Here is a 14,470-nt window from a genome sequence, read left to right on the forward strand (position 1 = left end):
TTAATAATTCAAGATAGCATTTCATTTGCCCAGTATAACAGTGTGCTTCATATCTCTCTAGTCTCTAAATAGTCTCTTGGATCTGTAATCCTAACTTCCATATTAAGATTCACTTCAGGGGCTGGGCTGTAGCTCAGTGGTATAATAGCAATTGCCTAGCACGTGTGAGGCACTGGGTTCGATCCTCAGCACTGAATAAAAATAAATAAATAAAATAAAGATGTTGTGCCCATCTACAGCTAAAAATAATTAAAAGAAAAAAAAAAGATTCACTTCATTTCATGAACTTTAATTCTCCCTACTAGAAGAACATGCAGAGGCTAAGTCCTTTTCCGAGCATCAGTCTCAAAGGTAATCTGGCTTTGGTGTGTGGGGGCGGGGGCGAGGTTTCTGCCTTATACATAATTAACTAGTACTAGAGTTCTTGCCAGTAATTCTCTCATTAATAAAGTTACAGCCCTCAAAACTATCTATTACTAGTATCTCTGGTTTCTACGACCAGATTTTTGAATGTCAATTTTCAGTACATCTGAGTCTGTACAAATTGTCTAATGCCTGTTTAAATCAATACCCTGAATTTTGTATTCATTTTGGACTTCTAACTTCCAGAACCAGGGCAGAAAGTAAAAAAGTAAAACTTTTTGCCATGGTCCTAGAGGCAAGTTCTGGAATGAGTCACAGGGAAAGCAGTATGGTGGTAGCCTAAGGGTCTCTTATCAAATTAGTCTGGCTACATGGCAAGCTCTGGGGTGAACTCATAAATCATCAACTTTTGTTGATGATACAAATGGTAGTCATAGATGATTTATGCTTCAAGGTGTAAAGCAATGAAAGGGGTATTTCAGGAAGAAGGAGGAGGAGGAGAAGGCGGAGAAAGAAATCAAGGAGAAGAACATCTTGGAATAGATCAGGTAGCAAGGTAACCATAAAGGCATTATACACCTTAGCATGTCCATCAGATCAAAAGAGATACAGCATGCCAAGTACCCAGCACAGCTCCTGGCACTCAACCACTAGTTCTCTTCCGCTTGCATAGAGATTTTACAGTTTACAAAGTTCTTTTGCATACATTAAGGCTTCCCTTGATCAAAAACCTTCTGAATCAATTATTTCCCCCCAGTAGTGACTTGACCCCTCCAAAGTAGCACATAAGAAATACTGCAAGGCTGAGAGTCATACTAACATCTTCAGATACCCCTTTACCCCAGATCCTTCTATAGTCTTGTCCTAGATTTAAGATTGTGAAGGCCTGTATTACAGTGACAACAGTTGAACAGAAATATAAGAATGATCTGTGAGCTTCTGGGTAGCTGAAATTCTTGGGGCCTTATTATTACATCCTTATTTGTAAAAGAAAAGTACTACATTTTTTTCTATTCCAAGACACATATATTGTTATATGTAAAATTTCTCTCTCTTTTTTTTTTTCTCATAGTGTTGGGGATTGAACCCAGACTGCTAGGCAAGCATTCCACCACCGGGTTACATCCCCAGCCCAATATCTCTTAAATTTGAGATATAATTTACAACGGATGGTGTTTTACAGGTCTGTCCAGTGATGTAGTTTAGTTATTTGTTCATGCACAAACATGGTTGCTATTCCTGGTGAAACAAACAGATAACTTAAATCCGTGGACATTTAAGTTTGTTGACTTAACAGTTGTGTAAGGACTGTGAATTCTATTGTTGTCTGAAAACCTTCCATTGACACCTTCTAAGATCAAGAAAGCACCAGCATCAAAACTTGAAGAATGGAAGCAGAGCACTTCCTTAATAGACACAGGCCCCAGGTTTGATCCCCAGTACCACAAAAAACAAGCAAGCAAACAAATACAGCTTGATGAATGGATACCAGAGATTTGTAAGAAAACCTCAGAAAAAAAATAGTAGAGACCTCCTTGAGGAATGTGGCATAAAACAGTGGGTTTCTTTATTTTTTGTTTAATTTTGAGACAGGGTCTCGCTTAGTTGCTTAGGGCCTTGCTAAGTTGCTGAGGCTGGTTTTGAACTTCTGATCCTTCTGTCTCAGCCTCTTGAGCCTCTGGGATTACAAGTGTCTGTTATCCTGCCCAGCTGCTTTACCATTGAGATGCATTCCCAGCCCTTTTGTTTATTATTTATTTTTGATGGGCTTTGTTGTTACATATTTATAGGTGCACACAAAATAACAATATAAGTTGGCCAATATCACTTCAGAGCTCAGCCCTTTTCAATTTTTATTTTGAGAAAGTGTCTCTCTAAGTTGCAAAGGATGGCCTCAAAATTGTGATCTTTCTGCCTTAGTCTCTTGAGTTGCTAGGATTACAGGCCTGCACCTCCTCAGATCTCTTTTTTTAATATTTACTTTTTAGTTTTTCAGCGGACACAACATCTTTATTTGTATGTGGTGCTGAGGATCAAACCCTGGCCGCACGCATGCCAGGCGAGCGTGCTACTGTTTGAGCCACATCCCCAGCCCCCTCATCAGAACTCTTGATAGCACTGGTAAGACTGTGTGAAAACTACCGACATCAATGAGTCAGTCAAAGTGATTCAGACCAGGTAAAGTGGTGCACACCTGTCATCCCAACTACTTGGGAGACTGAGGCAGGAGAATTGTGAGCCTTGACAAGTTAGCAAAATCCTATCTCAAAAAAAAAAAAAAAGCCAGGCACCATGGTGCATGCTATAATCCCATTGGCTGGGGAGGTGAGGCAGGAGGATCATGAGTTTAAGGTCAGCCTTAGCAATTTAGTGAGGCACTAAGCAACTCATTTAAAGACTTGTCTCAAAATTTAAAAAAATAAAAAATAAAAAAGGGTCGGGGATGTGGCTCAATGGTAGAATGCCCCTGGGTTCAATCCCCAGTAACTAACACACACACACACACACACACACATACACACACACTCAAATACAAAGTAATTCAGGTCAGGTATAGTGGCACATAGTTCTAGCTACTTGGGAAGTTGAGACAAGAGGATTGCCAAGTTCAAGTTCAGATTGGGGAATTTAGGGAGACCGCCTCAAAAACCAAAACAAAACAGAAAAAGGGATTCAGAAGACAAACTTTGAATATAAAGACATTTAGAGCTAACTAAACTGAGTTATTTCCTTTATATTTACCTTTTATTAATGCACAAGTGTGATATATGAAAAAAGTCAAAGTCTATAAGTCTATAGAAAAGAAACTCAGTGATAGAGTGAGTGCTTAGCATTCATGAGCCCCTAGGTTTGATCCCAGCAACACACACACAAACACAAATTAAAAAGACAATATGTATAAATAAATCTTAATAAGCTCTTTCAATAAGGACTGAGTGATAAAAAACAACAACAACACTGTGTCATAGATTAACTTGCAGCATTTTAATTTTTTTAATTTGTTCTAATTAGTTATACATGACAGTAGAATGCATCTGACACCTCATACATAAATAGAGTATAACTTCTCATTCCTCTGGTTGTACATGATGTAGAGTTACAAGGTCATGTAATCATATATGCACATAGGGTCATAATGGCTGAATCATTTTACTGTCCTTTCTATCCCCATGCCACATCCTCTCCCTTCACTCCCCTGTGTCTAGTTACAGCATTTTTTAAAATTTGTATGGCCTTATAAGCAGTTATGTCTTAGATTCAATGAGAATAGTCATATTATATGTGCATGAATGCTTTACAGTTTAAATAGTTAGCTCATTTTGATCATCAAAATAACCTTGTGATATTCATACCAAATTATATCCCCAATTTTACCTGTGAAAAAAGTAAGGCAGATTAGTTACTCAAATACCATAGAGTCAGGATTCAGTCCTCTAGAATAAACCTAAAATCCTTTTTTCCTCTAAAATGTCAAGGTTTGCATCAATCTTAGAACTAGTGCTTTTTTTCTTTTTCTTTTTCTTTCTTTTTTTTTTTTTTTTAAAGAGAGGAGCATATCTAGTGAGATTGACTATAACTGTTCAGAATGAACATGGAACATGCCACCCTCTTGGCAAGAAAAGTGAATTTTCAGGATTTTAACAATAACAAATTACTATTACAAACAGCCTACTACTGTGCCTAGTAATAAAAGGTATTAAGTAAATAAGAGGAGTTATGTTATTAAGAGTAATTAATGTTGGCTACCCCAGCAGCTGAACCCTGAATTCTCAGTGGCTTAAATAACAAAACTGCATATTGCACATGTCATGTATCTAGCAGGTTGGCAAGCAGCTAAGCTGCATGTTGCTATGCTCCTTACCTTCACTCCTGTTATGGTTTGAATGCCTGTGATCCCTCTGAATTTATGTTGGAACTTCATCAATGTAACAGTATTAAGAAGATAGGCCTTTAGAAGGTGATGAAGTCATGTACCCTTGTGAATGGAATTGATACCTTATAAAAGACACTTCACACAGTGTATCTATCTCCTTTTTGCCCTTCTATCCCCTCTGCCATGTGAGGACAAGGAGCCATCTTGGAAGCAGAGACCCAGCCCTCACCAGACACCATGCCTATGTCACCTTATTTCTATACTTCTCAGCCTCCAGGGCGGTAAATAGATTCCTTCCTTCCTTCCTTCCTTCCTTCCTTCCTTCCTTCCTTCCTTCCTTCCTTCCTTCCTTCCTTCCTTCCTTCCTTCCTTCCTTCCTTCCTTCCTTCCTTCCTTCCTTCCTTCCTTCCTTCCTTCCTTCCTTCCTTCCTTCCTTCCTTCCTTCCTTCCTTCCTTCCTTCCTTCCTTTTTTAAAGGAGCACTTAACCAATGAGCCATATCTCCAGCTCATGTTTTAATATTTTATTTAGAGACAGGGTCTCCCTAAGTTCCTTACAGCCTCACTAAGTTGTTGCTGAGGCTGGCTTTGAACTTGTAATCCCCCTGCCTCTGTCTCCCCAGCATGTGCCACTGTGCCTGGCAAAATATAGATTTCTCTGTGTTTTGGGGGGGTACTAAAAGTACTGGGATTGAACCCTGGGGCATTTAACCACTGAACCACAACCCTAGCCCTCCCCTCTCCCTTTTATACTTCATTTAGAGACAGGGGCTCCCTACATTACTTAGTGCCTTACTAAGTTGCTTAGGCTGACTTTGGACTTAGGATCCTCCTGTCTCAGCCTTCCAAGCCACCATGATTACAGGCATGTGCCACCATGCCTAGCTGACAAATAGATTTCACTATTTCTTAATGACTCAGTCTTAACTTTTCTTTCTTTCTTTTTTTTTTTTTAATATCAGCACAAACAGACTAATACAGAAATTGATATCAAGAGTAGCATGTCAGGCTGGGGATGCAGCTCAGTTGGTAGAGTGCTTACCTCAAATGCACCCTGGGTTCAATCCCCGGCAACACACACACACACACACACACAAGAGTGGCATGTTGCCAGGCATGGTGGTGCACACCTGTAATCCCAGTGTCTCCGGAGGCTGAGGCAGGAGGTTCACAAATTCAAAGCCAGCCTCAGCAACTTAGCGAGGCCCTAAGCAACTCAATGAGACCCTATCTCTAAGTAAAATACAAAAATAAAACAAAAGGCTGGGGATGTGGCTCAGTAGTTGTGGGCCCCTGAATTCAATCCCCAGTACCAAAAAAAAAAAAAATGGTATGTGGCAGAACCAGGTGGTGATGCACGCCGGTAATCCCAGCAACTCAGGAGGCTGAAACAGGAGGATCACAAGTTGGAGGCTAGCCTAGGCAATTTAGTGAGAACCTGTCTAAAATAAAAGTAAAAGAGGATAAGATATAGCTCAGTAGTAGAATGCGCCTGGATCCAATCCCCAGTAACCGTCTCTGAACACACAAAAGAAAAAAAAAAGTGGTTTGTTTGCTAACAAATACCAAAAATGTAGAAGCAGCTTTGAAATTGGGCAATGGGTGGAAACTGGAAGAGTTTGGAGGTACATGCTATAAAAAACCTAGGTCATCATGAACACAGCATTAAGGACAATTCAGGTGGGGCGCAGATGATGAGAGCTGTAGAGAGAGCCCAGATCTCCTTAGAGATTACTTAAGTGATTGGGATGAGAACATTAGTAGAAATACAGACAATAAAAACCATTTTGATGAGGTCATAGGTGAAAAACAAAGTCCTTGAAACTGGAAGAAAGGCCATTATTGTTATAAAATGACAATGAACTGGGTCTGGGGTTGTGGCTCAGCAGTAGAGCACTTGCCTCACACTGTGAGGCACTGGGTTTGATTCTCAGCACCACATAAAAATAAATAAAAACAAAATAAAGGAATTGTGTCCATCTAAAACTAAAAAAAAAAAAAAAAGACAATGAACTTAGCTGAATGCTTTGTGGAAGCAGAACTTGTAAGCAATGAAACTAGGATATTTGATGAAAAATATCTTTTTTTTTTTTTTTTTTGGTACTAGTGATCGAAACCTTTCTTATTTTTTGAGATGGGATCTCATTAAGTTGCTTAAGACCTTGCTAAATTGCTGAGGCTTGCCTCCAACTTGTGATCCTCCTGCCTCAACCTCCTGAGTCGCTGGAATTATGGGCTTCTGCCAGGATGCCCAGATAATGGAAGAAATATCTAAGGAAAGGACTGAGGAGACTGCATGGCTTCTTTTGACTGCTTATAGTGAGATAGGGATTTGGGGATACAGAAAAGGGAAGGAAAGATAAGCTGACCCACTGAAATGCAGGAAACGCCCATGAACCTTTGGAACTCCTAAGCAACCCAGACCACTCCTTCGGCCTGCACCCTTGACCCCATGCTCTTACCTGCAAAACATAAGGGTAATACGCAAGCAGAGGAAAAACTGACATGAAATTGTGAAACTCTGCCCTGATTTTACTTCTAGTCCAGCCCCTAAACTGTCCTCTACAAATCTTACCCTATCCACCAAATACACCCATAGCAAGGGGTTGTTCTCTATCTCTCTGGAGATAGCTCACATTCCTTGTTTTACCCCCAAAGCTACTCATTCTTGAGATAGCCCACATTCTCCCTTGGATGTATCTCTCCTAAATAAACCTTTGTGTCTCTGACTGGTTACATGCTAAAATTCTTTTTTGTCACATATGCCAAACACCCTGTTTTCCTCAGTTGAGGTCTCTGGGAAATCCTTGGACCTCCTGTGACAATAGTAAAATGTGAGAAGATAAAAAATTAAAGATGGAATTTATGATTAAAAGAGAACCGATGTGATTCTGCAATCTGTATTTGGGGTAAAATTGGGAGTTCATAACCAACTTGAATCTAATGTATGAAATATGATATGTCAAGAGCTTTATAATGTTTTGAACAACCAATAAAAAAAATTAAAAAAAAAAAAGATACCTTAAAAAAAAAAAAAAAAAAAAAAAAGAGAGAAGCCGAATTTAAAGATCTGGAAAATTCTTAGCTTGGTGGAATTGTAAAAGCCTGCTTAAGACAGAGTACCAAGGGTTTGGTCCCAACAACCATTTGATAAGGAGATTAGTACGGCTAGAATGAGGCCAAATGCTATTCATCAGGACAAAGGAAGAATGACTCTGAGGCATTTCAGAGATTTCTGAGGCTGCCAGTGGCATCACAGGCAGAGTTCTAGGGCCTTGAGGGCAGAATGTGTTCAAAGGAGAGGCCTGTAGGCCAAAGGGGGCCTAGAGGCTCCGCCCCCTGCATTCCACTACAGCACTCCTTGACCATTCGAGGTTCTAGCTGGCCCAGGTATGCTTCATGCTGCCCTTTAGAAAGTTGAGTGATAAACTTTGGCAGTGTCCTTGTTGGGCCAACTCTGTATGTATGCAGGGTATAAGAGCTGCAGAGGTTGCTGCTTCCACCTAGACATCAAAGGCTGTCAGAGAGCCTTGAGGCTTAGGCAGAGAACTGAGTCAAGGCATGGCAGCCACAGAGAGCCCCCACCAGGGCAATGCCCAGCAGAGCAGTAGGGTCAGGGCCACTGCTGAGAGCCCCTATAAAACAATGTCTAGAGGAGTCACAGGAGACTCAAAAACTGAGACTCAAAAACTATAGAACCATATGACGCAGCACCAGCCGAGAGAGGCACAGCCATCCAACTCTTACTCCTAGGATCTGCAGCACGGGCTGAACCCAGAGTAGTGGAGGTTTGGCTGCCTAAGGCCTTAGGAGCACAATCTCTGCTCCAGTGTGTCCAGAAAGTGGGACACAGAGTCAAAGAAGGTTGTTATCCAGCCTCAAGATTTAATGTTGTTTAATGTGGGTTTTGGACTTCCTTGGGACCTGTTATCCCTTCTTCTTGACTGTTACTATTTTGGGGAATGGGAATGTCTATCTTATGCCTATCTTTTGGAAGCACATAACTTGCTTGACTTCATGCTCACAGCTGGAGAAGAATTTGCCTTAGGATTAATCATACCTTGAGTCTCATGTGATTTAGAAGATATTTGAATGAGACTTTGAACTCAGACCTTAAGTTAAGACTTTTGGGATTACTAGGATGGAATGAATATTTCATATGTGAGAAGGACATCAATTTTGGAGGATGAGGGATGGAATGCTATGGTTTGAATGTTTGTGCCTCCTCCAAAATTCATGTTGAAACTTAATTCCCACTGCAACAGTATTCCGAGGTGGAGCCTTAAGAGGTGATTAGGCCATGATTCACTAATCATGAATGGATCGGTGCCTTATAAAAGGGCTTGAGAGGGCAAGTTTGTACCTTTGGTCCCTTCTTGTCTCCTCCAGAAGATGCAGCAATAAGGTGCTGTCTTGGAAGCAGAGAGCTGCCCTTACTAGATACCAAAACTTTTGCACCTTGATCATGGACTTCTCAATTTCCAGAACTGTGAGAAATAAATTTATATTATTTGGAAATTACCCAGATATTTTGTTTTAGCAGCACAAATGAATTAAAAAACTCAGTAACCATGATGACTCAGACTATACCTTGAAACTGAACCAAACAGAACATGTAATCTCAGAGGTTGTTGACAGGGAAAAAGGTTAGAGGGAGCACAATAATTTATACTTCCTCAGCTTGAAAAATGATATATGTTACTTCCTTCACAGGTCATTAGCCAGTTGTAATCACACTAACTGCAAGAAAGGCTGGGTAAAGCAAGGAACAGTGGAATATTTGGTGAGTACTGTCTATGGTATAGTAGTCCTTGAATTATCTCCTTGAGGGGAAAAATCTGTGTTACTTATTGCTATTTCCATAAATCTAGAAAAAGTGCCTGATGTGGTGCTTGCCAATAATTGTTGAATCAAAAATAAATGAATAGAGGCTGGGATTGTGGCTCAGTGGTAGAGCACTTATCTTGCAAGTGTGAGGCAGTAGGTTCAATACTCAGCACCACATAAAAAACATACATAAATAGGGCTGGGGTTGTGGCTCAGTGGTAGAGTGCTCGCCTAGTACAAGTGACGCACTGGGTTTGATCCTCACCACCGCATAAAAATAAATAAAGATATTGTGTCCACCTACAACTAAAAAATGAATATTAAAAAATATACATAAATAAAAGGTATTGTACCCATCAATAGCTAAAAAAAATCAATGAATGGCATATAAAGTTGATTTTCTAGAAGTATTCTGAATAGTTTCTGGATAGAATTAAATACTCAAGTTCGGTTAATGTTTCAACTAGAGTTAACAAAAAGAAAGTATTTTATTAAGAATTTATTTGAGGGGCTAGGGTTGTGGCTCAGTGGCAGAGTACTTGCATCAAATGTGTGAAGCACTGGTTTTGATTCTCAGCACCAAGTATAAATAAAAAAAGTTGTATCAGCAACTAAAGGTTAAAAAAAAAAAAGAATTTATTTGAAGCTGGGTGTGGTGGTAAATGCCTGTAATCCTAGCAATTTGGGAGGCTGAGGCAGGAGGATTGTAAATTCTAGGCCAACTTCAGCAACTTATTTGAAGTTGTTGAATTCATTCTCAAATGTAGTTACAGATTACATGAAATCTTTTTTATGGGAGGCTAGTGGCTTTTATTTTTTATTTATTTTTAAATTTTGTAATATTTATTTTTTAGTTCTCGGCAGACATAACATCTTTGTTTGTATATGGTGCTGAGGATCGAACCCGGGCCGCACGCATGCCAGGCAAGCGCACTACCGCTTGAGCCACATCTCCAGCCCGGCTAGTGGCTTTTAAATTTTACTTTATTCTTTTTTTTTTTTTTTTTTTTGAGATAGGATCTAAGTCACTGAGGTTGGCTTTGAACTTGTGATTCTCCTGCCTCAGTCTCCCAAGTAGTTGGGATTACAGGCACACATCACTACACCTAGCCCTTGGTTTTTAATAGGGAATGTAGGCATGAACAATATTGTAATAATTCATATGGCATTGGTTACACAGAACTAAGTACCAAGTGATATGGAATGACAAACTGTGGGACTATCCTGGTTTGAGCAATAGGAAAGTAGGGTCGAAAAGATCTCTCCCTGATAGACCCAACCTGATCTTTTCTTAAAATTGGGAGCCATCTCGCCACAAAGTCATGAAAAGATAATTTCAGCTTTACTATAAATTACTGCAAATTCTGAACCTGCTTGGAATGCCTGCCCGTGCCTTGAACTCACCCATGCCTGGCTCTCTGACCAGACAGCAGCCCTCTCTGAAACTTTAGTGAGGCCTCACAAATCTTGGCCTTCCCTGGCCAGATAAAGACCCTCTCTGAGGTTCTAATGACCTTCATAAATTCTGATGTCGGGGCCAGCAAAAAGTCAGAGTTCTGTTATCTGTAACCCCCCTTTGTGTAACTTTCTGGGCTATAAAGCTGGGCTGCAGGAAAGCTGCGGGGGCTGTCTTGTTCCCGTGGTTTTGGGTGGGAGAGGCAGCCCGGCCGGTCGAAATAATAAGCTTGCTTTAATTTGATTTTAATTGGAGTCAGTGGTCTTTTCTTGCGTCCTGGTCTAACACCCAAATTTAATGTTTCAATTTAAACCAAAAGAATAAGGAGGATTTGGCAATGGAAAAGTGAAGAGAAAAGAATTCCACAATGAGGGACTAGCACGTTCTCGTAGTTGGAGGATGAATACCCGCAGGATACATGCCTAGTTATATAGCAGGAGAAGTTGTAGAAAAAAACAACTTGTTCAAGGGACACTGTTTAACAAACAACTTAATTAGGACCATAGGTCATATTCTTAACCTTTCAGGACAGAGCACACAATTTTCTCTTAAGGTAGACTTTCCTGACTCAAATAGTAGCTGAGCCAGTTATTTCTGTAGCCCATCAGGAATACCAACCAACCATGAGCTAGACTGATGTAAGAGATACCAATTTACAGCCTGTTTCAGAGCAAGCAGGATGAGAACTAAAGAGCCCTAAATGGCTCTGATGCAGGAAGAGGGTGGGGCATAGTGGTAGAGGGGGAAGATTCTTTGGTGAAAGCCAAGCGCTAAAAGCAGCTGCCTGTGACATTTCCGTCAGCAGCCTTTCCTCCCTCCCTCATTGTGTATGAGACACACATCAGATGTTCTGGTTTATGATTTCAGTTTCAGAGCACAAACGCTCTGAGATCCAGGCTCACATACTTCTCATTGTGGCCTGCTCATTAACTGGGTTCTAAAGCCCATCCAAGACTGACAACAATATTGGGACCCCTTTCTCCTACTCCTAAGGAAATGTGGAAACTTGTGGATTGGTTGAGCCTCAGATCTCAGGTGCCTAGTCTCTATCTTTGCTAGAAAGTGATGACGTACAGCCTACCAAATAGATACTGCACAGATGTCAGAACCATTTCAGAACACAAGGTCATGTACAGCTATTACCTTCCCCCATTGATATCAACACTAAAGATAACCTGTTCTCTTTCCTTTAGAAGACACAGCAGAAGCTAACCCTTGGAGGTCTGAGGTAAGCACCACTGTCTCTGTTAGGTGGAGCAGACTAGGGAGGGTCAACTCTTTACTTTTTAGTGTTGTGTTTACTTCCCAAGCAAATAAAAGTAGAAAAATCTATTATTTATGGAGAAGATAATAAAAGAATGCTCTTAAAAAGCTTTTGCTTCTTTGATTAAAAGCACAGATCTTGATTTGACTGAGATATCAGTAAGTGAAAAGACATGGTTACACACCGATGAATCTTTAAAACTTTAAAAGTTCCTAATATTCTGATCATTTAAAATATGTTAAAGATTTCTGTTAAGAGTTGGTATTTGGAAGCTTCCAAAATGCTAGGTCATATTATTTCTCAGATTATTTCCACATATTATCTCATGTGATTATAAAAACTATTGTAAAATTAACATCAACAAATTTTAAGACCAAATTACAATGATGTTAACAACAATCTGGTTTTTTTTAAAATATTTTATTTACATTTTAGTTTTCGGCAGACACAACATCTTTGTTTGTATGTGGTGCTGAGGATCGAACCCAGGCCGAGCACATGCCAGGCGAGCGCGCTACCGCTTGAGCCACATCCCCAGCCCCAACAATCTGGTTTTTAAAAAATATTTATTTTTAGTTATAAGTGGGCACAATATCTTTATTTTATTACTATGTGGTGCTGAGGATCGAACCCAGTGCCTCACGGAGGCTAGGCGAGTGCTCTATCACTGAGCCATGGCCCCAGCCCAACAATCTGTTTTAATCTAATTGGTAGCAGTGCCTGAGCACAAGAATGCTTTCTTTATAATTGAACACCACATTAAATGAGTTCTGTGTCAGAATTCTTTTTTTTTTTTTAATCCTCTATTAGTTCTTTCTTTATTCATTTTTATGTGGTAATGAGGATAGAACCCAGTGCCTTACATGTGCTAGGCAAGCACTCTATCACTGAGCTACAACCCCCACCCTCAGAATTCTTTTCTTTTTCATTTTTTATATGTTATTTTTAGATACACATGACAGTATTTTGCAATATTATACATATGTGGAGTATAACTTCCCATTCTTATGGCTGTATATGATGTGGAGTTATACCTGTTGTGCCTTTATATATGAACATAGGAAAGTTATATCTGATTCATTCTACTGTTTTTCCTATTCCCATCCTCCCTTCCCTTCATTCCCCTTTGTCTTATCAATGAGCTTCTATCCACCCCCCTTATTGTGTTAGCATTTGCATATCAGAGAGAACCAGAATTCTTTTTATAACCAAGTATTAGATCCAATTTTGGATGATTTGAATGATGGGTAGGCTTTGGAAGGAGCATGTTAAAAGTTCATATCATAGTTTCTTAGTCCATATTATTTCTCAAGCCACATAAGTGTATGTCTGAGGTAGTAATTACATTTTTTTTTTCCATGCATGCTATGCAAGTGCTCTACCACTGAGCTTCATCCCCCACCCCATAACTGTTTAGTTTTATTTTTTGCATTTTTTTGGTATTAGGTATTTGACCCACTGAGCCACATCCCAGCCCGTGTTTTATTCTTTTTGAGACAGGGTCTTGCTGAGCTGCTTAGGCCCTTGCTGAGTTGCTGAGGCTGGCTTTGAACTCATGATTCTTCTGCTTCAGCCTCCCAAGCTGCTGGGATCACAGGCATGTGTCACCATGCCTGGCTATATGTAGCTTCTTTGTTTTTTAGCTTTTGGCAAATGCTAATTCAAAAACTGGAAAAAAAGCTATGTTCCTATGTTATCTAAATTACTTCTTTTCAGGGTGGGGATGTAGATCAATGGCAGAGTGCTTGAGGCCCATAGTTCAATCCCGAACACTGCAATAAAAAACAAAACAACAACAAAACAATCAACAAAAGAACTCCCAAAACTTCTTTTCTCTTTTCGAGTTGGAACACTGTTGCCAGCTACTACATTATATATAAGTAGGAAGGAAGAAATATGAGCCGAGGATCTTGGGAATTAGAAAATTCAACACTTTTGGATTTTAAACACTATCTATATGACATTGGATATATCTGAACTTTTTCTTCTGTAAAATAAAGAAGTTGGATTAAATTATTTCTAACCCATTCTTTAGTTTGAATTTTCTGATTCATCTGACAAGCAAACTCTCCTCTTTTTTTGTCCTTGTTGTATGTAGAACGCTCAATCATTTTCAATTTTTAAAAAAAATCACCACAGATGCTTAAAATAAAATAGCTCTCTCCCTCTCTATAGAATGTCTGCCCCTCTCCTCAGGTAGTCATGATACCACTTAAAAATTATTTTAAAACATCCAAATAAAAAAACAAAGAAGAAAATAAATGCTATCCTATGGGCATAACTCCACTACTGAGGGACGAACCTCCTTCACATTTGAAGTTATAATCTTTTGTTATTACAGGGTATGTGTGAGTTTCTGGGAATTTAATCCAGGAGTGCTCTACCACTGAGCTATATCCTTAGTCCTTTTTTTTTTTTTTAAGAGAGAGAGATAATTTTTTAATATTTATTTTTTAGTTTGTATCTTTGTTTGTATGTGGTGCTGAGGATCGAACCCAGGCCGCACGCATGCCAGGCGAGCAAGCTACCGCTTGAGCCACATCCCCAGCCCTCCTTAATCCTTTTTTAGTTGGTGATAGTGTCTCACTAAATTGCTGAGGCTGGCCTTGAATTAGCGATCCTCAGGCCTCAGCCTCTCAAATTATTGGGATTACAGGCCTGTGCCACCACACCAGGCATATTAGCATT

The 14,470-nt window shown here is 39.7% G+C and overlaps 1 protein-coding gene and 1 long non-coding RNA gene across 2 annotated transcripts in view; one reads left to right on the plus strand and one right to left on the minus strand.

Moving 5' to 3' along the window:
• Lrig2 (leucine rich repeats and immunoglobulin like domains 2) overlaps positions 1–14,470 on the minus strand; it is a 174,144-nt gene that overhangs the window by 144,888 nt on the left and 14,786 nt on the right. The window lies entirely within an intron of this gene.
• On the plus strand, positions 25–11,746 carry LOC131424683 (uncharacterized). The gene is made up of 3 exons (XR_009228090.1): positions 25–351; positions 8,949–9,018; positions 11,712–11,746. It is a non-coding gene; the product is annotated as an uncharacterized LOC131424683 (long non-coding RNA).

Source organism: Marmota monax, unplaced genomic scaffold (assembly GCF_021218885.2).
Source record: "Marmota monax isolate L192 unplaced genomic scaffold, Marmota_monax_Labrador192_F-V1.1 WCK01_AAM20220418_F8-fsc00087, whole genome shotgun sequence".
Lineage (NCBI taxonomy): Eukaryota > Metazoa > Chordata > Mammalia > Rodentia > Sciuridae > Marmota > Marmota monax.